General features: G+C 39.7%; 1 long non-coding RNA gene across 1 annotated transcript in view; it reads left to right on the top strand.

The window, feature by feature from the left end:
* LOC135320689 (uncharacterized) overlaps positions 1-24,890 on the top strand; it is a 64,514-nt gene that overhangs the window by 24,185 nt on the left and 15,439 nt on the right. The window contains exon 3 of the long non-coding RNA XR_010379950.1: positions 7,674-7,824. This is a non-coding gene — a long non-coding RNA (uncharacterized LOC135320689). The remainder of the gene's footprint in view (positions 1-7,673; positions 7,825-24,890) is intronic.

Here is a 24,890-nt window from a genome sequence, read left to right as displayed (position 1 = left end):
CCATTGTCAGAAAAGATGTTTGACTGGCATCCTTCTTCTGTAAATATTCCTGTGATCTCGTATGAGTATTCCTTTAGTTAAGGCTTCTGGAAATTTAGTCCCTGGATGTGACATTTACATTCATCACAGGCTCTTTTCAAGTGACTCTAGAAATTGCTTCTCCAGTGGGGAATGAAAAGATGTAGAATTACTTATGTAACCATTTCTCTATCACTGGATTTGATTTCACTTCAGCTTTTCTTCCCACCATTGTAAACAGTGCTGTGAAAATATCCTGATGAGTACATCATTTTGAACTGATTTTTTTCTAAATGAAACGATTCCTAGAAGTGGAGTTGAGTCTGTGTGTACACACGTTTTTCAGAGTTTACATATCCATTGACATGTCATCCTCCAAACACGTTGCTCACAGTTTGTTCTCTCACAGATGGACATTAGCTAGAATAACTTTTAAAAATATTTGCCAACATGATGAGCAAAAGTGCTTTTTCATTGTTTTAGTTTGCATTTGATGACCAGTGAGGTATTCAGCATTTTTCACTTATTAGCCATCTGACTTTTAAAAAGTGAATGATCCCTTTTGTCCTTCGCACACAGTTAAGTGAGGGAGCTTCTTGTTGCTTTGTGGCAGCTCTTTGTATGTTATGAACATTAACCCCTTGACTTCATCAACATGTATCACGCAGCTTTTACTTGTCATTTCTTGCCTTTCATTTTGTTCAGTAGGTTTACTTTTGTTGTGGCCCAAAATATACTTAAGATAGTAAATGTCTTCTTTTTGGGTTTTATTTTTGGTATTATTTTAGAAATACTTTCTTATAATGGTACAAATCTCTTTTGTAGGTTTTTTAATCTCTAAGATGGAGATGATAGTAGTACTTGTTATAGTGAGAGGAAGTTGAATTAATATGAGCAAATAGTTGTATTTGCTGTTATTAGTACTTTTTAATATTTACATCAATATCTGTAATTTTTCTTGTGGTCATTATGACAGGAATATAATTTGTTCTTTCCAGGTGATTCTCTGATTGTCCCAGGACAATTATTGAATTCATACTTTGCTCTTTGATTTGAAATCCCACCTGTACAAAATACTTATGTACACCAGAGTCTCTTTTTGAGCTCATGCTTTATTTCTGTCAATCTTACTTTCTTACTCCAGTGCTATATCTTACATATTGTAAAATTTATTTAATATCTGACAGTGTGATTTTTTTTTGATTCTTTTCTTCCATCCCAATTTTTCTTGGCTAGTATTATGACTTTATTATTCCTGAAGAATTCTAAAATACTTTATTCAAGTTAAAAAAAAAACAGATAAGGGTTTTCATAGGATTTTTTAGTAAGTTTTGAATTATCTTTAGGAGAACTTACATCTTTACAAAACTGCTTTCCTCCATGCAATATGTTGATGTCTCTATATTCACATCTCTTACTTTACCCCTCAGTACAGTCCTGTAGTTTTCTCCATGTAGAACATGGGCATTATTTTTGAGTTTAGCCCAGATTACTGTTTATGTTTTAGTTAATTTTGTAAGTGAGAATTTTTTGCTATTATATTTTTTAACTCTTTAAACTGACACCTAGGAAGGCAGATTCGGTTTGTAAATACTCACTTTGTAACTTGTCATTTAAAATTGTAAGTATTAAATACTTGTTCCAGAATCCTTTCTTTTCTGTTTTTCAAAATTTGCTTCCAAGATTATCAAAATGGTCATAGCTAAGTAGTATATTTGGGGAGACTGATGGAGAGAGGTAGTGTGGCTCATGTACAAACTCTGAGCAGTTTCATGGCTGCCTTTAGGCTGGAGAGGCCTCTGAAGTGCCCAGGTAAGACCAGGGATGGCTTTTTATTCACTTGAAAGCCAGCATTCCTGCCTTTATGGAGAAGCCTGTTGGACGTGACAGGTAGATGATCAAGGTCCAATGGAGGCCATTGGCTGCACAGAGCGCTGTGACTGTGAGAACTGGAGACCATCACCATGGGAAATCCTTGGCACCAGGAAAACTGCAGGGGAGCTGGGGAGCCTGTGTGTTAAGGATTTTCCAGTCCTGGGAGTGAGAAGAGCAGACTCTGCATTCAGATCTGAGTTTGAATTCATCCTCTCTTGTTTACTGGTCCTCTGACTTTTGTCAAGTTATATACCTGCTTTGAACTCCTGTTTTCTTGTGTCTCAAAATAGGAGAATTACAGTCTGCTGCTAGAGTGTTTGATCAGGGTAAATGATTTGTGTCTATAAGATGCCACGTACTGTCACAAGTTCAGTGAGAAATGGGCTGTTGCCTTTTCTGCAACTCAGTGTTCGACAAGACATTGGGGGAAAGCCAGTCCCTAATTTGTGTGTGATGCAAGTAGGAACAAAATTAATGTCTTGCTTTTCACTAGCAGTATTCTTACTCCTTTGCTTCATTTACTTCTTTCCTCCTTTCATTTCCCCTTTCCCCTCCTCCACCAAAAGAGCCTGAGAATGTCTCAGAACACTAGATTCAAATTACTTTAAAGGTTGTCTCAGCCTCATGAAATGACAGTAACATAAAAAAATCTGTACACATCCCAGAATTCATTGTATTTGATTTACACACACACACGCATGCGCACACACACACACACACACACAATCAGGCTACCTCCCACTTACTGAGGAAGGAGAACCACTTATTCTGAGTTTTCATTCACTGACCGTGAGAGCAAAGTGTCTTACGCAGACTTTCACCTGGCTTCATGCATGGTGTTTTAGTTGGATTTCTGCTTTGTGGCCATAGAATTATTCTACTAACAGAAGAGAGGAAGTGGAGACATAGACATTCTGCTGAGATATTGGTGTCATCATATTTGAGTTGGGAAGGACTTAAGACAGCATAGAGTCGTAACTGTTTATGGGTGAGAATCCATGATGTTGTAACTTGGACAAGAACCTGGATCATCTACCATCGTGTCCATGCAGGTGAAGAGGCAACTTGGTGGGGGATGGCAGTGATCCTTCTTGCTTGAGTTCCAGGGTCTTGCTAGTTTTCATTGCTCACCTGCCTTTAGTTTATGTCCATGTGGCCTCTCATGGGAAGGTCACTCTGTTCTGATAAATAAAGTTACTAATCAGCAAAAGCTCTGGAAACACTAATATTTCCTAGATTTTTTCGCTGACCTGCTGACACTTTATATAAATGAGACCTAAGAAATTACTGGATATAAAATCCTCTGTGTTATCATTAGCCCTCGAGTTCCATAGGAATGGGGTGCTGTCTCAGGCTGTCTAAGGCTAGATCTGAATAAAGATAGGGTGATAGACTTTGCTGCTGGACCCTCCACAATCAAATGTGTTTTCCACCTTAGTGTTTAGAATCAGGCAGATGAGATCAAATCTTGCCTTTACCAGTTATTAGCTTAGTGACCTTGGGGAAGAAACTGTACTTATTTGTGTCCAATTTTCTTTGTTTGTAAATAAGTTCAGTATTTATTTTAAGGTTTTTGTTTTAGAATTGAATGAGCTAATTTCCTCATTTATACCTAAAATACAGATCGCGTGGCTCTATGATGGTGCCTTGGTTGTTGATTACTAAGGCACTCGGCAGGGAGAAAATGGGTGGGGGACCCCTGGATTCTAGAGCTTATATTCCAGGATATGCTTGTAAAAGACTGGATGTGCAGTGGATTTTTAGTAAATATCCATTCCTTTCCTAATCTGCATTGATTGTGTATATACCTTTATATTAATATATGAACAATTTTATAATGCAATTTAAATCTTTCTGTAGAATTTAAAATATGTAGTTGTAACAAAAATACATGAAATAAAATGATTTCACTTTTATTTTCTTTTCAATAAGCAAAACAAAATAAAATAGAAAAGAAAAAAAGGTTTGAAGGAGTAGAAATAACTTTGTTTCCGTAGAATCAATTCCCTAACATAGGTTTATAGGTTGTTTTGTTAAACAGCATATAAAATTGATAGGTTGTGAAATATTGGAAATGAGGAAACAATGGAGACATACTACCACCAATGCAGTCATTTTGTTACCAAGTCCAAACTCATTCTGCTTGCTGCATGACAGGCCAATAAATCAGGAGATGAGGTGTTGGAGCAAAGAATAGTGACTTTATTTGAAAAGCTGGCAGACTTAGAAGATGGCATACTGATATCCTGGAGAACCCTCTTCCCCAAGTCAGAATTAAGTCTCCTTTTATACTAAAAAGGGGCAGGGGTGTGGTTGATTGTTGCAAACTTCTTTCTGTATGAATTGTTTGTCCTTGGAGTCCTTTGTTCTTACAGCTGTCCATGTGGGTCAAATCATGTGCCCCTGTAAAACCTCCAAAAATAAACAAAGTTTATTCTTTGTTTTAAAACTTGCCATCTATATATAAGTGCAGAAGAGCTAACATTCTTAAAGATCAGAGCCCGGAGAATAGTCTCTCCTGGATATTTCAGCCTAAAGGCAACTTTCTTTTACAAAAGGTCCAGAGCTAGCAAGTCTGAGCCTAGAAAACAGGGCAGAGGTTTAAAGCCAAAGGAACACATCTAATATGGAGTCAAATTTGTTCTTTTCTATTACAATTTCTTTTCCCACCTCATAAATAATTTTAGTAAGAAACATGGGCAATTTTTTTTTTTTATTTTTGCTTCTTAATAACTGATAAGTGGTCCAAATACATTTTTGTGATCAGGGATGCTGTGCGTGCCTTGGGGTCACAGCAAACTCTTGTTGGGGGTGGTCGACCCTGCAACATGCCTGATGCCCCATGAGTGTTGGTGAGGGTCCCCCTAACCAGGGGCTCTCTTCAGGAACCAGCATATGGACATTGACCTCAGGAGACCTCTTTTTCAGGTGCAGGAAATTTTTTCAGATTCTGTGATTGAAAAATCACTCCAGCTTGGGAAAATTAGGGAATAAAGGAAGAGGAAAAGGGCTTGGAGTAGAGTAGAAGAGAAGGACAGAAGATTAGGGAGCCTGGGGGCTTGGCAGCGTGGCCTCCGGAGAGAGAGAAGCAGGGGTGGGGAGGTGCCCGGCTCCGGAACCAGCTCCTGCACCTGTCCCCGCGCCCAAGCCACACAGCCTTTAATTACCCAGGACTCTCTGCTGTCTGGGCATCACCCTAGGCAGAACCTTGAGAATCAAAATTAAGGGGTGGGCAGTGCTAGTTAGGGGGTCACAAAGGACTTTGTTAAAGTCCACGGTGCGTTTTCTGGTCATGTGTCTTCACTTGTCCTTTATCTTAGGATCTGAGGAACAGGAGCAAGGAACTCAGAGAGAGATCCAGGAAGACATCTGAGTGTGTTAGGGGGGACATTCACAGCGACACGGGGAGCGAGGACACTTGCAGCAAAGAAAAATGACTTTACAACTATTGCATCCGAGCTGCAGGTGTGAGAGAGCCTAAGCCTGTTTCAGAGTGCAGGGGACAAGCGGAAAGGAATGGTAAAATTTCCACTGACAATTGAAATTTTGTTAAATAGCCTGCTACTCTTAATTGTATCACTTGAATATAGGCAGGTGTATTTCTGTGAGCATTTATAGGTTCACACAAACCCACCAGCCCCTCTTGCCCCCATCGGGGATAGGCTTTCTCAAGCACAGTGCACCTCCTGCTTTGGGGGACCACGCTGCATGTCCTCGCCTGGGGCTGGGCTGCTGCAGGGCACTGAGTCCCCGAGGCACTGGCTGTGAGACACGACAAAAACATCTCTGCTCATGACTGAGAGCCTCCGTTTCCCCCTGCAGTGTAAGGATGCAGGTGACTGAGTTAGAAGCATGCTTCGAAGCTGTCCGTGTCCTTGTCATCCAGAAGCGGAGCCTGGGAGCTTCCGAATTTCTCCAGAATGTGGTTTACATTCACCTTCAACAGGCGAGTGTATGTCCACTTACAAGTGGAGGAATTACTGCAGTTTTTCTGAAACTTACTTACCACTATTCGATCTGATTTTTCTGTGCTAGGATTCAGTATACCCTGCTAAAAATTCTGGAGTCAGATCTTGAAACCCTGATGAAGAGGACTATTTATCTTATTTCTTTATATGATAGTATTTTACTTTCAAAATTCAGAGTTTTCAGTTCCTTGAGGAATTTTTTCGGGGGTTGGAGAATCAACTTTGCTATTACCATCTTTGTGATCTGTTGCTATATGCCTCTCACCTGTCTCCTGTCACTTGTGAGGCAGTTCCATTTGTGACCCTGTCCGGGTTGTTCATGTTATAAAAAATAAAGTCTATAAAAGTACAGTCCCTTTTACTCTGAAGACATTCCACAAGTACTACTTAAATCTGGTGTGGTTTTTAGAAGACAGAATCACTAGAACATGTACTTGCAGGTTGCTAGTGCAAAACCCCCAAATCAATAGTCTAGGTCAACATCTAAAATCTTTCTAATCTACCTTGGATTTATATGGACAAGTGAAGCAGTTTGCTAAGAACAGAAGACCAGGTTTACAATACAGGCTGGTGTAACTCAGCAGGTCCTCCCATGCTGAAGCTCTGCCAGAGGGAAGGGGCCGACCGGAGAGGGCGTGTCCTGCCCGCCCTGAGCTGACAGTTTGATGACAAAGATCTTCACCAGGTGAAGAACTGGGAGATTCTTCTAAGAACAGTGGGTTTGAAAAGAGGCCTAAAACCGCGGGAGTGACACAATCCCATTTGTCTCAAGTAGGGGGGAGCAGCTGTGGGGCCACTTGGGAGACTCGTGAGTCCAGGTGGTCAGTGTTGGTGGCTTCCTCTTGAGTGGTGCGACGGTCAGCGGGTAAAAGCGAACAGATTGAAGGCATGTTTAGATTGTTAACAGGAAAGGATGAATGATGTCTGTGAATGTAGGATGGAGTAAGGCCCAGGTTTCTGTGTGCATTAATGAGGTAAATGATGGCCCCGCTGTGCTCTGAGGAGGGAAAGCTGCAGAGGGATTTCTGGGGGAAATCTGATGAGTTCAGCTGTAGGTAAAGTGAAAGGCTGTTAGATGTGTGGTCTGGGAGCTCCGGTGAGAGCCAGTAATGAGTAGGGTGAGGGGAGAGGGGGGGAGAGAGACTTTCAAATCATTTTGTCTTGTGAACATACAAATAAGTGTGAGCAATGACACACTTTACACCTCTATATTCTGGATTTAAAGCCCTGTAACATTTTGCTATATTGACTGCAGAGATTCTTATTTTTTTAATAGAAATAAAATAAATAGAAACAAAATAGTGGAGTTAATGAACATCTTAGAGTTGATGTGTGTCCTTGTATATATTTTGATACCTCATCTGTTTATAACCATAATCTACAAAAAGTTAACTTGCTTAGCATAAGAGTTAAACATAGGGACGTGAAACACACTGTTGGGGGTTGAAGCTGATCACCTTGGGCAAACTATGTCGCCTCTCTGTGCCTTAGTTGCATCTTCTGTGACTGCCCCCGGGCCCCTCATCACAGCTGATTTCCTAGACTAGATGTTGGGAGGGAGGCTGCTGAAGGGAGTAAGAAGAGGCAACTGCTAGGGATAATGAAGAGAGAGACAAAAACAGATTAAAGCCGATAAACTGAGTGCAAATACCCTCAAAAGAAAAAGAATCCCACAGTGTTTTGAGCCACTTAGCGTAAGGAAAACAAAATCACGTGAACCCAAAGCTCTTGAGAATGTGAGTATTGTGGGTAGGAGGGTGTCATCAGAAAACAGTTGAGAAAAGGCCTTTTGTTTTCCCTTGATGTTTCCAGTAAGAATGGGGAGCAGAAGCTAAAACCAACCGCTTCACAGTGGAAGCTGCTGTTTTGTGCAAAACTGACCAAAGGTTGGAAACCAGTCATCAGCGGTGCTGGCAAATGAAGAGACTTCTGGATTGGGTGGGACACTTGCTGTGACTTCCAGGTGAGCTGCTGGCTGGGGGCTGTGAGGTGGGCTGTAGGTTTGCAGGGTGACCAGGGCATAATCCCTGGCTTGAGGCTGCTGGTCTGATTAGCAGACCTAGGCACCCGCAGTCTTAATGGGGCAGCTAGGGATGTGGCCTGGGACATCTGCCATGCTGAGGGCGAGAAGAGGTCTCCCCTGAGGGGGTGTCCCTGCGGAGAGTGGAAACATCCTCCTGCAGGGGAGGAAGAGCCTCTGAGCAGGGGGCCGGATGCACAGGCAAGACCAGCCTGAGCACGGAGGGTTTGGGAAGCTGGAATTCATACAGTGGCCCAAACAGCCTTGTTCCTGAGATACTGGAGGGAAAAGATGATGATAAAGGAGGGCTAGGGTCCGAAACTGTGTTGGGTTATGAGTGACAGGAAAGGACTAGACGGGCAGGCACGAGAGAACCCTGTGGGTGTCCCAGCTGGGGCCTCACACCAGAGGGAGGAGCAGAGTTATAGACTTTGCCACTTATTAGCTGTGTGACTTTGAGCAATATCACCCCACCTCTCTCTGTATGTATCTTCATCTGTAAAGTGACAGAGTGACAAGCTCGTGTCATCAGAAGGCTTAGTTTAGCTCTGATCCTCTGTGTCCAGTCCTGTCAGTGCTGCCCTGCAAGGTTCTGCAGCGGCTGCTCTTACTCTGAGATGGGAGAGCATAGATGGACATTGTAGCACCCGAGGGCAGGAAGGGGTTGCTTTAAAAGCAGACATGTAGCTTCCTGCAGCTGCAGACCTGCAGTCAGTTTGATTGATGGTCGTGGAGAGGACTTTGGAGGCCTTAGCGTTGTCTTAAGACTTGTTTTCACTTGGGGACCAGATTTGCCTTTGCAGATTAATATTGAAAATTTGGGCTTCTAGCAAAGCTGTTTTCAGAGATGGGTATATACGTAACATATCATATAAATTAAAATGATTTATTTAACGTGTGGGACTTTGCAACTTTTGGGAACAGCTCTCTTCGCCTGGTCTCCACGGAGGACTCTAGGGGTCAGCAGAGCGTGCGGGAGGGCAAGCAGCCCGCAGTGCTTTTGCCGGCTCTTCTCCCCAGTAGGGCAGTCTGCTGAGTTGACTCTTCTCTGAGTTTGGTTGCCAGATGAGCAGACAGCAAAGTAATGAGTTCTGGTGGGATTGTATAATGACAGGAAGAAAGAGGAACCCGTAGATTTTTGAGACTAGAACACGCTTTTGGTTCCTGATCCAGTGTGTTCCATTACAGAATTGGTGAGTTTTGTCTATTCTGGGATTTGATTGAAAGAAACGTTCAGCCTAAAAGTTAAGAGTTATGTTTTATTTGGCGGGAGGACTCGAGCCGGGATGACAGCCTCTCAGATCACTCTGAGGGACTGCTCCCAAGAGGTAGTGGAGGAGCTAGGATATACAGGAGCTTTACAACAAAGACCAGGTAGTTGGAACAATAAAACAGTGCTTGTTATCTAAAGAAAGCCAGGTATCTCAAGTTCAAGTATTTAGTGCTTTTCTATGTATGGGAAGAAGCAAACATTTTGGTAATCGAATTCATTCATTTTACAAGCACCTAGCTATCTAGGGCCAGTATCCTGTCGTTTCTTATTCTGAGTCAGCTCAGAGGGCACCTCTGTGATTGGCTGAGAGGTTGGGCTGCAGGAATGTCCTCGCTGGGGAGTTGCAGCAGCCACTGATGACTTGGGTTCAGCATTCTTTGTTTATTGACATGGTTGCAGTATTTTCATTCACATTGTAGTACTTTCATTCACAGTACTACCCCTTGGTCCTAAATTCAACCAATATTTTGACAGACATTTCATGACCTATTTTGTCCCACGGTGCTAGGATGGCTCATTCCTAGTTCAGGTGAAGAATCTTCTGAGCTGTCATTCAAGGTGTTAGTTTTTCTATCAGGACCTGTTGATACTAAAAGTTCTCTGGATCACCTGTCTTACTAGTCTATTATGATCCAGGAAATGTTTAGCCTTCGTTGTGCATTCCCATACCTAGAATCACACTATTACAATTATTTTATGCAGGGTTATAAATTTTATCTATTTCTTCAAGATGTTTGCCACCATCAATCTTTTAGGCCTAGTTACACATTGGGAAATGTAACAGACAAGTTTATTATATAGACAGGATATAAGTAATTCAGCTAGTAACGTTAATAAAGTCATGAGTAAGAATTTAATATTCGAGAAGTTATATTTTTTGGTTAAAATATTGCTTGTGTTTCCGATTGAGTTTGAGTGATCTTATGAGAAATTTCATATTTATGGTCAGGGTCAGAGCAGGTATTAATTGGCCAGGTGAGGTCTCCCACCTTGTAAGATCAACAGTGGCCTAAACAGAACTATAATTTCCTTTTTAGAATAACGTTTCTGAGGGCTATCTAGTTTGTGCCTTGGAGTAGGGAAACCCACCAAGGTAACACAGAAGTACTAGACATAGGTAATTTACCGTAAACTTAACAATTGGAGTAGTTCATAATCAAAGGTAGGGGAAATTATCAAAGTAATTGGTATACAGGCCTGGTCCGGTGTCTTGGGTCAGCTGTCTTACCTCAGATGTCGTCTTCTTCTCGTCCTGTCCTGGGTAGCTTTTTCTCCATTTGGGCATTGTTTTAAGATGAGCAGTGCTCTATAGGTCAGGGCACTGTAGGGTCTGATTCTGATAGGAAATTAATTGGAAAGTCTGTTTCCTTCAGCTTTTGTGTGTATGGACTAGTTAAGAGTACCTGATAGAGGGTCCTTCCATTCAGCTTGGAGACAGTTCTTTAAGTCATGCCTGTTCCAGTATGTATAATCCCCTGGCTGCAGGTCTTGGGGCATTGGAACTTTACCCAAGGATAGATTACTGAGCTTCAGAAACAAACCTAGAGTATCCTTTTCATAATTCAATTAAACTTTACAGCAATGTGACATAACAGCAAGGAATGATCTGGGAAATGTCTTATTAAACATAGACCTCAATTAACAAAACTAGAATTAAATATCCACTAAAATATACTCCTTTTTCTCTCTAAAGTTACCCTCATTTTTCTCAAATATAGCCAAATCAAGATTAATTTGTTTACAAGTTAAGTCTGACTATTTGATCATATAGGCTTTTTTAAATTGGCTGTGTTGGAAGTTTTAATAAGGAGTCTCAGGGTAGAATGTTAATAAGGTTTCCAAAGGCCAGGAAAGCCACGTCAAGGGCTTGTCATGGGTTTCTGCCTTACAGATATAGGTAAATTCTTTTCTCTTTAAAATCCTTAAAATACCTTGAGATTCCTATATCTGTTAGGAGATAATCTTCCTAATTTGTCTGATAGAGCCACTGGGGACCTAATAGTTTTTAGTCTCTTGAGGGATCAGATAGAAAAGATAACTGTTCCAAGTCGGATTACATAGGTATAATTTATCAAATTTCTGTGAATCATAACTAGCTTAAGCAGAATAGTTTCCTTATGTCTGGGAAACAGGTTAAAAGCCAGTAGTATTTCAATCAAAATCAAAAAGTATAACCATATTCACCAGTTTACTGAGTCCCATGTAACTAATTCATTTAATCAGAGTTTTCATTAGACCTTTAAAATTTCTTACCCAGTTTACTTCAGTGCTATAGTTTGAAATTTATTAGAAATCAGTAAATCTCCTTGAAGAGAAAGCATTTTGCAAACTCATTAGAAGAAAACAATTAACTGTCTATAAATGACAATAGATTTAAAAGCATGGTTAAAAACCACTACACTATAATCAATAAAGAAACCTGGTCACTACAACCAGAATTATGACTGGTAACATTTCAGATATACCAGAAATTTAGGGAGTCCATATAATTTCTAGAATATATATATTAATAATACTTTCTCATACAGTATAACCTAGGAAGATTTATTATTCATTTGACAATACCATGTTATTTAACATGCAAAATGAAACTTACTAGTTTAAAATCTCTCTTTGGGATGTTTCAGGGGCCCTCTGTAGCATCCCAAACTTAACTGGAGATTAAAAGAACTTTAATTAGAAATTGATATTTGGGTAGCTTGTTAAAAGATTTGAGAACACGTGGTCAGATAAACGTATAGGTCACTGTAAACAAGTACTTATTCATTAACAAGAAAATACATCAAAGGTAAAGGCAGAACAGATCAGGTAAGTGGTATAAAAGCTTTACAATTTGTTACTGAAAGTGGATTAACATTTTAAGAAAATTTTGTCCTCTTAACAGTGAGAAAACCAAATCTATTCTTGTACCAGCTTGCCTCTAAGATTAATTTACTTTGCCCAAGTTGATTCTAAACTTAGCCAATTCCGACCACGTACAAAACTCTTTCCTCAGGGTTCCTCTTCCACAAGCCTTCCACAGCTTTCTATACTTATATTAGTGTGTCCCTTATTTTCTCTTCCATTCATAAGTAGCCAGCTTCAGGAGAAAGTCACTATTTTTTATTAAATAAATATAATTCCATTCTTATATCTTCCTTTACACGTTTATCTTACTTTCCTAGGATACTTAGATCATTGCCTTAATAATAGAGACTATTTCAGTGTGGCACCAACCATTTATTAATATTTCTAAACACCTTTAGTTTCTCTGTAAGAAGAAGTTAAATGTTAAGTAATTCATATTTCAACCTTATTTTATCTGAAAATGGCATAGCTATTTAATAAAATCCTATCATTTAACTTAATTTAGCACAACTCTAGAATTTAAAGATAACAAACATTTAGAGAGTATCTTAACCATACATTTTAAAAATATATTTTAAAAATTTACCCAAAGCTCTCATCTCATTTGCATTTAATTTACTTCAAATTTTACTACACCACATTACTATTTTTTTTCTTGACAATTCTGCAACAGATATAACAGGATCTTTTTTGACTTTCATTAAAACTAGGTACAGTAAAGGTATTGTACTTAATATTGATGACTTTAAAGATGTCTATATTAATTAGAACATACTTAAACTAAACAATACCAAGTGTTATCTTAATATTGAATATTTTCCAGTTCACGTGACGCTGAAAGTCAATTTGGTCAGTTTTTATTTTAAAAATACTTAATTTGTAAGCTCTTATTTTTTTTACGTCAATTAAGCAGAGATCTTTGACTTTGATTTTTTTTTCAGCTGTAGAAATATCTCATATCTATAATGTGTACGCAGGCTTATAAACAGACCAAAGCTAGAGATCTCATAGGTTCACTTTAAAACTTACTTATAAGATAGGTATAATAATAGTTGGAGTAAGCTGAATTTGCTTGCTCAAATCACTAAGGCTTACTATTTATGAAACCGACATTTAAGATTTCTTGACAAATGCTGAAGGACGCGTCAGAGTTATGAGTTCTAAAATGCCAAAAATTTCTTCGCCTTAAGTATTATCTCATTGAGCTAATTAGGCTCAGTCCTAGGTCACTGTTTGCTGTATTTATATTTCTGATCTGCAAGACAAAGACAGAAGCTTCCAGTTCCCCAGAGAACTGCTCTGTCACGCAGGTCCAATTGTATCTCCTTAATTGGCTTTTTTGTATCAGTGAGAAGAGCTGTAAACAAAGAATTCCATGTTTTAAAACTTTAAGATTTACTTTAGCATGTCTTCCAAAGCTTGGATAAGGTATTTAGTGAGGTCTCTTTTCCTTGAGTTATAAGTTAAACCCAGGGTAAACCTCTTATTTTATTGTCTATTAGCCACTGAATATTAGTTTTTAATTTTACGTTATATTGGAAGGCTCACAAAACTCTATTGGTTTCCTTCACTTTGTTCAATTAATATTTTCTAAGGGACAGATATGTGCCCAGCCTTATAATACCAAGAAGGGGAAGCGTTTTTCCATTGAAATATATCTATCCCACAATATAATTAAGCAAAAGTTTTATATAAAACCCATTTAATATACCAATTTTACAAACTTTTATCTCAATTTTATTAAATCTTGTACCTTTAATTTTTATATTTATTAGGTTTAATCAGTAATTCCTATTTCTAGAAGGAGTGTCAGAAGCTTTTTTTTTTTTTTTTTTTTTTTTGTGCACTGTATCTAATTACATAGAAAAGTCTCTGGGATTCCCAAGTTTCAGCCAAAGAGCTTAGGCCCTTCTCAATTTTCAATTTGATTAATAGGTCTGTTGTCCCAATCATTGATCAAGTATTTCAGTCTATAAATATGTATTTTTTTTAGCTCTATAAATACATATATTTTAAACTGTGCTAAAGCGGACTTGTTTGAACTTTAATGTTGGGGGGCAGTAGGTGATCTCTTTGGCCCCTTTTTTTTTTACTTTACATAGTGTAGTATCAAAACCTTGTATCTAAATCCAAAAATGTCCATTTTATTTATCTCATTCAAAATAACCATATAAAAATATTTATCCATTTGGGATAAGCCCCTTATCTTTTTTTTTTTTTTTTTGACATTTTTACAATCCTTTATCCAGTTATTCAGCATAATTAACATTAATTATTCTAAGTATTAATTAGCATCTTTAAAACCATTGATAGGAAAGGAAAAACACAAATGTAGGTTTTCAAACCATTTTTTTTTAACTAATTTCTTAGGTTAACCATTAGATATATTTTTCTACCTTTAAACTTGATTTTAATAGGTACCAATAAAACGGCTGTTTATAATGAGAGCTCTTTCAACTTTCACCAATTTAAAAGTTTTCCCAAATTAAAGGATCCATCATATGGCCATCAATTTATATATATATATAGTGATTTTAAACCAATAAGATGAAGAGGCTTTTCCACATGAGAGTGGGGGTGTTGCTTAAATAAAATTCAAAAGTTTACTTTCCAAAAGCTAAAAGCCTTTGTGGTCCAGGCTGATGCAACAACGGTTAAGATGGCAAAATATCTGAAAATTGGTACAATCAAAGGATTTTTGAGAATCCCAATTTATTTGCGTGGCCACAATATGTACACAATACTTGTACCTTTTGTATGACAGAGTCCAAGGTGTCGTTTAAAAAAAAAGAAACACATATATACATACATACACACACATAAAACACCCAGAGAAAGATAAAACATTTACATTTCAAGGACACAGGAAGAGAAATCCAAGTTCCCCCTAAATGGGATTTTGTTCTTATAAGTTCAGAATTCCAAAAAATATTTTATCAGGCCTGGTTAGTTACTTTCAGGGTGAGTTTTTTTTTTTTCTAATTCTTAATTAATGTTGTAAGTTTTGTACGTATATAAACCTGGCTAGTGTATTAGTTGGAGGCTGGCAATCTGTCATTTCTTTTTCTTTTCTGTTCTGTGTTTTTATTTTTTTTTTAATTTTTTTTGAAAATTCTATTTCCCATTGTAAGTTCGGGTTCTCAGAATAAAATTGCTGGTAAGATTTCCCGCAGGGACAACACTATGACATTAAGTCTTTGCCTCTACCATTCCTGAAAGTTTCTCCGTCACCCAAGAATGCTGTTACCAGCCAGGAGGAGGGTCCCATTTTTGGAGTTGAAAGGTTCCTCATAAGAGTTTTACTTTTATTCCGAAAAATTCAATGGAGGTAACCAAATCGAGGACAACATTAGACCAGCCTCTTACCTAACCACTTAGTCCTGAACCCAGTGTCTTTCAACTGGGACCCACTCAGGACGTTTTCACTGGGTGAGTATTTTCCTGGTATGTTTCCACCAGCCCCACTTCAGACGTCTCCTCAAGATGGGTGTTTCCTGTTATCTTTCAACCAGGCCCCACCCAGTATGTCTCCACTGGGTGGGTTATTCTCCCCCAGTATCTTTCAACTGGAGGGCCAGGTACCTGGATACACCGCCAAATAAAACTCAGGATCATCAACCAATATGGGAGATCCGAGAACTAGGAGAGACTCACCCAAATTCACCTGGATTCCCCAAGGAGGCAGATGGGCACAAAGTGCCAATGCTGGTACCAAGGCTCCGGTAACTCGGAGAGTTCAGCTGGAGAGAAGTCTGCTCTGGGTCCCTTCCTGGTGTCCAAAACTTTTGACTGAAATACATGTGCAGCCTAAAAGTTAAGAGTTATGTTTATTTGGCGGGAGGACTCGAGCCGGGATGACAGCCTCTCAGATCGCTCGGAGGGACTGTTCCCAAGAGGTTGAGGAGGAGCTAGGATATATAGGAGCTTTACAACAAAGACAAGGTTGTTGGAACAATAAAAGATTGCTTGTTATCTAAAGAAAGCCAGGTATCTCAAGTTCAAGAATTTAGTGCTTTTCCATGTGTGGGAGGAAGCAAACATTTTGACTCACTGAATTCATTCTTTAGACAAGCACCTAGCTATCTAGGGCAAGTATCCTGTCCTTTCTTATTCTGAGTCTGCTCAGAGGGCACCGTTGTGAGTGGCTGTAGAGGCTGGGCTGCAGGCCTGTCCTCGCTGGGGTGTGTTGGCAGCCACTGATGACTTGGTTTCAGCATTCTTTGTTTACTGACATGGTTGCAGTATTTTCATTCACACTGTAGTATTTTCGGTCACAGAATGATTATGGATAATCTGCAAACTTGGAAAGCAACCGAGATGGAATTACTTCAGGTACCTTCTAATTTAATAAGCCGTGTGCAAACATAAACATGGAGGAAGCATACAAAAGGATTTGGTGGTGTAGGGAAGTTGTTCTGCACATTCCTTTTCTTTGTGGGCAGGGACGTAAGCCCACCTTTCTTTTCCGTAGTGGTTTCTGAGAACAGTTTATGGTAATTAATGAACATTGAGAAACGGTGGCAAACATTGCATTCAAGAGCTGGCCGGCTGCAAACTTGTGTATTGGACAGGTGGATTTCATAGGCAAGTGGTCAAGTGGATGGGAGAGAGATGGAGCCCAGGCCTGGGCCCAGGTTCAGGTTTAAATTGCCATTTCCTCACCATGGGGCCTTGGACTAGAATGTAACCTCTCCTAACCTGTTGGTGAATCTGTGAAATGGGCATGAAAATATTGGTTTCTACCTGGGATTGTTGTAAGTTGTAAAGAGTATTATAGCACACATGAAGCACTTAACACACTGGCACTTAGCAGTGTTCACTGTGTGTGGACGTCCCGCTTCACGTGTGTCAGAGCCGTAAAGGCAGCATTTGTCTGTTGAGGATGCACTGATAGCCCCTTGAATAGGTTGTGAATTTGGTGATTTCCTTTTATCTTGGTAAATCTGTGTGCCATGGGCAGTTATTTTCATGGACAGATGAGGAATCTCAGGGTAAAGAAGACTGTGTAATTTGCCCAAAGTCAGACCATAATTTTGGGTGCAGGGGCCTCAGTTCAGCATGGGCCCCTGGGCCTTCTGCCCTCTCCTTTCAGCACCTGAGCCAGATGTGTGCTCGGCTGTCTCCCAGCCCAGAATATCCAGCAGGGAGCAAGACATACCTGGCCCTGTGCTGCTTGAGCAAAACTCAGGGGTGGAGGCAGTTACAAAAAGGATAAACATAAAAACAGATGACTGCAAACTGTGATCAGCTCTGAGAAGGAAAGGAACAGGCCTCGCCGTGCAGCGCTGGGAGCTTACCCGTCGGGGCTGCTCTGGGGGCGTTCAACTCAGCTAAACAAGCTCTGCTGCTGCACCAAGGCAGGAAGGCAGGGCACGTGTGACCAGGTAGACTGGGCCTCGTTAGTCATACTCATTCCCCATTAAGCGGCAGCTGTCATGGGCACTTACCTAGTAAACAGATGTTGGCCATAATCATCATGCACTTTTCTTGGTAGTTTTATTGGCCCCACCTTTGAGATGAGGTCATTGAAGCTGGGGAGTTTGCTGCATGCCCGTAATCACCTTGGAAATACCCCCACTGGTCTTTCAACCTAGACTGGTTTGGCTGTCATGCCCCAGCCCTGTAAATGGCATCGTGTAACTTCTCCCAAGTGGCCCAAATGACTGACATTGATTTTCTTAATTCGTAGGAAATGGTATGTGACAATAGGAGAAAAAGGTAGTAAGAAATTGTTTGGAAAACTAGAAAAAAATTGAATTCTTCCCCAGCTGGGGGACCATACCCTGTGTTACTCACCCCACTCACTGCCTGGCACCTCCTCCCTGCCGACTCCCTGTTCAGAAGCCACTCTGAGCCTTTGAAGAACATTTTGCCTCATGACACTCTTGACTAGGACCTGCGACCTCTCTGTCCCTGGTTAACAGTCTATTCAAAGCCATTTAAATTTTATGCAGGCTTCTCTGCTCAGATGTAAGAATAGCCTCTTTAAACTTCTTGATGCAGCTCCTTAATGAAGATCTTGCAAAGGAAACCTAGCCAAAACCTGGGAGGTATGCACACAGTGACTGCAACCTCAGCACTTTGTGAAGTTCAGAATCAGAGGGGTGGGAGACTCAGGAAAGGCTTTTTAAGGTCGAAAAGGGAAAGTGAAAGGATGATGGCTGTGTGAGACTGAAACATCTTTGTCCCAGCCAGCAAGGCACCTCAGTTCACGATGGTGTGTGGAGAGTGCAGAGTTGTCACAAAGAAAGAAGTGGTGGGATGGGAGGGAGGACAGTTAGGTTCTTTATTGGGGAAGGAAAATTTGGGCTGAGCACTTCCTGGTTGAACAAGAGGATTGTGACATGATGTGCTTGTATTTTGGAGAGAAGGGTTTTGTGGGGACAGGCCTAGAGAAAGCTCTCTGGATGGGGAGTCAGCACAACAAAGAAACACAGAGAACCAGGCAGACCCCAGGGCCCCTGCTGGGGGAGAGGTTGCCCGCCAATTAGAGCCCTGGGGGCTGCTTCTGTCCCTTAGCTGGGGCCTCAGAGCTCCCTTCACAACACAGTCCTGCTGATACAAGAAAAAATACGTGGGGCATGAGAAGGGCTGTGTCCCAGTCTTTGGTTGAAACCCTGGGATGTGCCCCGCCAGATGTTGGTCCTTGGCTTCATGCAGGAAAGGATTCAAGAGCAAGCCAGTGTTGAGTAAAGGTAGATTTATTCAGAGAGATACATAGAAAGGCAAGAGAAACGCCACGAGGTGTGGGGGTTTGATGCTCAGATTAAAAGTAGGTACACAATCCACAGACCGAGTGTGGGCCTTCTCCGAAGAGGGAGAGAGAGAGGAGTGACCGAGAGGTGGCGCTGTGTTGCTGGTTTTCATGGGCTTGGTTGTTTCATATGCTAATAAGTAGAATGAGCAGCCTAAGGGCAAGGGGCTGGGATTCCCAGGGAGTTGGCCATTTCCCACCTTTGACATTTTGTGGCTAGCCTTGGGACTGCCATGGTGCCTTGGGGCATGTTATTCACCATGTTACTATTACAACGGATGTATAATGAAGCTCAAGATCAGCTAGAAGTTAAATCTCTTCATCCTGAGCCTCAAGGCCTATTGGGGGTTGAATCCTTCACCATATTGATGTTAATTGCTGTGGCCTTCATTGAATGGCTGTGCTCTGCCCCCTTCCATCCTGTCTCACTGTGTTGACACAGAGAGAGCAAAGGCCGGGCCCTGCCTGTGCTCCTGCATTTAACAGGGGGAGGGGTGGTGTGGGCTGAGGATGACTCTGAGTGGTGTGAATGATGTTTCAGATTTTCCCACGTGGGACATGGGGACGTGCCAGCAGCCACCGCAGATTTATCTCATAGGCATTATCACTTGTGTCACTCATTTGTTTCTATTTTTCTTTTTTTTTTTTCAAGTATTTAATCTAAATTTAATATCAGGATTTTTTAGGAAAGAAATTTTTCTTTTTCTTTTCTTTGGGGCTCTTTTGAGGGGTAGGTAATTTGGTGTATTTATTTGTTAGTAGAGGCCCTGGCGCTTGAACCCAGGACCCCATGCACGCTAAGTACACGCTCTACCACTGAGCTCTACCACCCGCCCCATCATCTTTTTCTTTTTGCTTTAGCTGCCAAGAATCTTACAGCTGAATTTCTAATTGGCCTTTAACACTTACCCTGACGTCATGGCATTCGTTTTTATGACTTTACCTTCCCCTGGTTTCATTTAAGTATTGAATCTCCATTTTCTCTTCACTCTCAATTTTGTCTTTTTGTTGTTATGGTTGTTAAGTTGTGTTTAAAAAATTGATTAATTTCTCTTTTAGCAGAAGGCTAAAAGTAAATAACTATGTAAACAAACTTATCACAATTTAATGTTTTATACATTCTAAGCTGTTTAGTAGTTACTTAAAAACCGAATTGAATACTAAAGTGATAAAATTTTTAAATTATTTTTTAATTTTTTATAAAGGTAGAGCTGATTTACAATATGATATAAGTTTCAGGTGTACAATAGTTGCACAATTTTTATTGTTATGCTCCATTTATAGTTATTGTAAAACATTGGCTATATTCTCTGTGTTGTAAGACACATCCCTGTAGCGTGTTTACATAACATGTTACAGTTTGTATAAGAAAGTTGGGTAACACAGAGTCTGGGGCGCCGCTGTGTCTGACACAGGTTCACGCTCACCCTGCCTGTCAGAGCCCAGGCCCTCACTCCTGTCTTCAGGGCAGCGAGTGGAGGCAGCTCTCATCAGCGCTGGCACCATCCTCTGAGTGGCAGTGACAGCAGTGACTTTCTGTGGACGTGCAAACTGTTGTTCCAGGAGTTTTACATGCATTTCTGCATTTAATAATTAAAACCCTCCTGTGAGGAATCATTTTATGTTTTTAATGAATAATACATTTTATTTTGATATTGATAGACTTCAAACCTCCAGAAAATGTACTGGAATAGTACAATAAACGGTTAGATACAGTTCACCTAAAAGGGAACTATTTGCTCTTTTGTGTCTGGCTTATTTTAGTATAAACTTTCAAGGTTCATCCATGTTGTAGCGTCAATCAGTACATTATTCTTTTGTTTTGATAATATCCTTTTTCTTTTTTTTTGTTTTTTGTCTATTTAAAAATACTTTCATTGAATTCTAGTCATTTATAATGTTGGATCAGTTTCTTGTGTACAGCACAACCCTTCATTTATATAGAAACATACCTGTATTCATTTTCATATTCTTTTTCAACATAAGTTACTGTAAGATATTAAATATATTCTCCTGTACTATACAGTATAAACTTGCTGTTTATTCTATACATACTGAGTATCTGCAAATCTTGAACTCCCAATTTATTCCTTCCCACATCCTCTTCCCTCTGGTAACCATAGTTTGGTTTCTATGTCTCTGTGTCTGTTTCTGTACTATAGATATTTTTATCTTTTTGTTTGTTTTTCCTTTCTTTTTTTTTTTTTTTTGATTCCACATGTGAGTGATCTCATATGTTATTTTTCTTTCTCTTTCTGGGTTACTTCACCTAGAATGACATTCTCCAGATCCATTGATGTTGCTACAAATGACATTATTTTATTTTTTTTTTATGGGTGAATAGTAGTCTATTGTACAAATATACTAAAACCTCTTTATCCAGTCATCTGTCAGTGGACATTTAGGTTGTTTCCATGTCTTGCTATTGTAAATAGTGCTGTTGTGAACATTGGGGTGTAGGTGTCTTTTTGAATTACGGATCCTTCTGGATATATGCCCAGGAGTGGGATTGCTGGGTCATACGGGAGGTCAATTTTTTGTCTTTTGAGGAACCTCTGTACTGTTTTCCACATTGGCTCCACCAAACTGCATTCCCTCCACAGTGTATGAGGGTTCCATATTCTCCACAGCATCTCCAGGATTTATTGTTTGTGAACTTCTGAATGGTGGCTATTCTGACTGGTAAGAGGTGATACTTGATTGCAGTTTTGATTTGCATTTCTCTGATAATGATATTGAGCATTTTTTCATGTGCCTATTGGCCATTTGTATGTCTTCATTGGAGAAATGTTTCTTTAGGACTTCTGCCCATTTTTGAATTGAATTGTTTGTGTTTCTTTCTTATGAAGTGTAAAAGCTGTTTACATATTCTGGGAATTAAGCCCTTGTCAGTTTCATTCATTGCAACTATTTTCTCCCATTCCATAGATTGTCTTTTTGTTTTGCTTTCTGTTTCCTTTTCTGTGCTAAAGCTTGTAAGTTTAATTAGATCCCACTTGTATATTTTTGCTTGTATTTCTATTGCTTGAGTAGATTGCTCTAGGAAAACATTGTTGAGATGTATGTCAGATGTTTTTTCTATGTTTTCTTCTAAGAAGTTTATAGTGTCTTGACTAAATGTTTAAGTCTTTAAGACATTTTGAATTCATTTTTGTGTATGCTGTGAGGGAGTAGTCTAACTTCATTCATTTACATGCAGCTGTCCAGTTTTCCCTACACCATTTGCTGAAGAGGCTGTCTTTACTCCATTGTATGTTCTCACCTCTTTGTCAAAGTTTCAATGACCAAAAGTTTGTGGGAATATTCTTGGTAATTGTGTTTATCCATTCATTGATGGATGGATATTGTTTGTAACCTTTGGCTACTCTGAATGATACTGCTATGAATATTGATGTGCAAGATTTTGTGAGAATAAGTTTTCATTCGGTTGGCTGTACAGTTGGCCAGACATATCTGTAGTTTCCACTTCATGGATCCAGATGGCTGATTGTAAAGAGACTCGAACATCCTTGGATTATGGAATCGAGGGTGGGGGGTTGCTGAAACCAACCCCCCGAGGATACTGAGGGATGACTCTACATGTAGGAGTGGAATTGCTGAGCCATATAACTCTAACCATTTGAGGAAACACCAGACTTCAAAGAAGCTGCACCATTGTCCCTTTCCACTGGCCACATATAAGGTATCTCTTCCTCCTGAACAACACTTGTTATTGTCCATGATTTGATTATAACCATCCTAGTGGGTGTAAAATGAGATATCGTTTTGATTTTGATTTGGCTAGTGATGATGAGCATCTTTTCATATGCTTATTGGCCATTTGTGTATTTATTTAAATCCTTGGCAAATTTAAAAATTGGGTCGATTTTCTTTGTATTGTTCAGTTGTAAGCATTTGTTATATATCCTGAATACTAGTCTCTTATTAGATACACGCTTTGCAAAATTTTTCCCCTATTCTGCAGATTGTCTTTTCACTTTAGTTTTTTAAACATTAAAACAGTTTCTTTATAGGGGAGGTAATTAGATGTATTGACTTATTTTATTTTTCTTGCTAAGCACGCACTCTATCACATGAGATACCCGATTCCCCTGTCATTTCACTTTCTTGATGATGTCCTTTATAACAAAAAGGTTTTAATTTTGATGAAGTCCAGTTTATCTGCTTTTTTCTTCTATCACTTGTGCTCTTCGTATTGTATCTAGGAAACCAAAGCCTATCCTAGGGCCACAAATATTTATACTGTGTCTTCTTTTAGAAAGTTTATAAGTTTAGTTTTTACATTTCTGTCTGTGATCCATTTTGAATTAATTTTTATTTGTTATATAAAATATGGGGATCCAGATTCCACATTCATTCTTTTGCCTGCAGATACCCAGGTGTCCCTGCACCATTTGTTGAATAGACTATTCTTTCAATGGAGTGTTGTTGGCACTCTTGTGGAAAACTGACTGTAAATGTAAGATATTTCCCCCTGGATTTTTATTGTGTCTCATAGATTTATTTATCAAAACTTATGTCAGTACCATAATGACTTAGTACTATAGCTTTTTAGTACACTTTAAAGTGAGTCCTCCAAATTTTCTCTGCTTTTTCAAGATTGTTTTGTCTGTCCTGGGCCCCTTGCACTTCCATATGAATTTTGGTATCAGTTTTTCAATTTTTGCAAAGAAGTCAGCTGGAATTTTGATAGCGATTCCACTGAATTTGTAGGTCACTTTGGGGAGTCTTAACATTTTAAACAATATTGTCTACCATTCCATGAACATGGGATGTCTTCCATATATGTAGATCTTTTAAATTTTAATTCCGTGATACTTCAAAATGTTCAATGTACAAATATTGTAAATTTTTGTTAAATGTATCTCTCATTTTATTTTTAATGCTGTTGTAAATGGAAAGGCTGAGCTTCTTGAGGGTAGGACTATACATCAATTTGTTTATTTCTAGGATTCCTACACAGCAAATCCCCTAGGTTTATATTTGCTACATAAATCTATCCACAACTCTTACCACCCCCGTGTTACAAGAAACCAAGACCCAGGTTAAGCTACCTGAACAACTATGTGGAAGTGAGAAATGAGACATTTTTGTGGGGCTTTGTGCAGATGATACTGAGAGCTTACTTAGGATGGCTTCATCTTAATTTCTTTTAAACAACACTTTCGGTGTTGTCAGATACATTAAGATCATGCCTTTTGATGTGCAGAGGAGCTAAGACTATCATTTTCAAATAATTTCTAGTGAGACTGTTGTACTTGAAATCTAATTTGAATCAGTCTTTGAAGATTTATGTTTCAGGAGCTTTGACTAAAGGACACATGTCTTTATTCATTAATGACAACTAAATGCTCAAGCAACATGTAAGAGTTTGAGCAAACTGCCCCCGCCCCGTAGTGCTGGGTGGCTGCAGCTGTAACTGGAGTCAGTGCTTACCTCTACCAGCATGCTTGGGCTGATCTGCTCAAAGGGGTTCGTCCAACAATTTATCTGTAGTCTGTTGGACAAAGCCATAAAACACTGAGTTAAGATTGCTGGAATGCAATATATTCTTATTAATATTAAGTAAGCACATATTGAGTTCTTACTGTATGTTGGGAATTGTCCCTCAGCCTCACATGAGTATTATTTCACTTAAAACCTCACATATTTCCTTGTTATTCTCACTTTACAGATAAGGAGGCTGAGAATTAGGTCTTCTTTCTTTTGGGTGGAGCTCATTATCAATGATGGGAAGTTGTAAGGAAAAAGATATTGATTCACCCCGAGAAAACATTTTTCTGAGAGTCAGCAGTGAAGAGGGTGAACACTGAAGAAGGTGATCATTGTTTGATTGAGATGAGCCCCGGGTTATACGGAGTCAGCATCCTTGTCCTGGGCACAGCCAGTGTAGTGCTGCATGGTGGGTGAGGCGGCACAGCCATGCAGGGAACGCGGATGCCGGGCCGTTGGGCTGTGCTCAGGCCCGGGGGGGCTTTCTCCTAAGGGCAGTGGACTGTCATTGACAGATTTTAAGTAGGGGAGTGGGGTGCTCTTGTAGATCACTTTTGTCTTGTAGAATGGTTAGAAACATTTAGAAGGCTCAGCAGGAGGTGATGTGATGAGTCAGAGTAGGGTGGCTGCCAGGTGTAGGAG

The sequence above is a fragment of the Camelus dromedarius genome, unplaced genomic scaffold, assembly GCF_036321535.1.
Source record: "Camelus dromedarius isolate mCamDro1 unplaced genomic scaffold, mCamDro1.pat HAP1_SCAFFOLD_114, whole genome shotgun sequence".
NCBI classification, from domain to species: domain Eukaryota; kingdom Metazoa; phylum Chordata; class Mammalia; order Artiodactyla; family Camelidae; genus Camelus; species Camelus dromedarius.
Note: the sequence above shows the minus strand (reverse complement) of the source record. Positions and strands in the feature narration are given on the sequence as shown.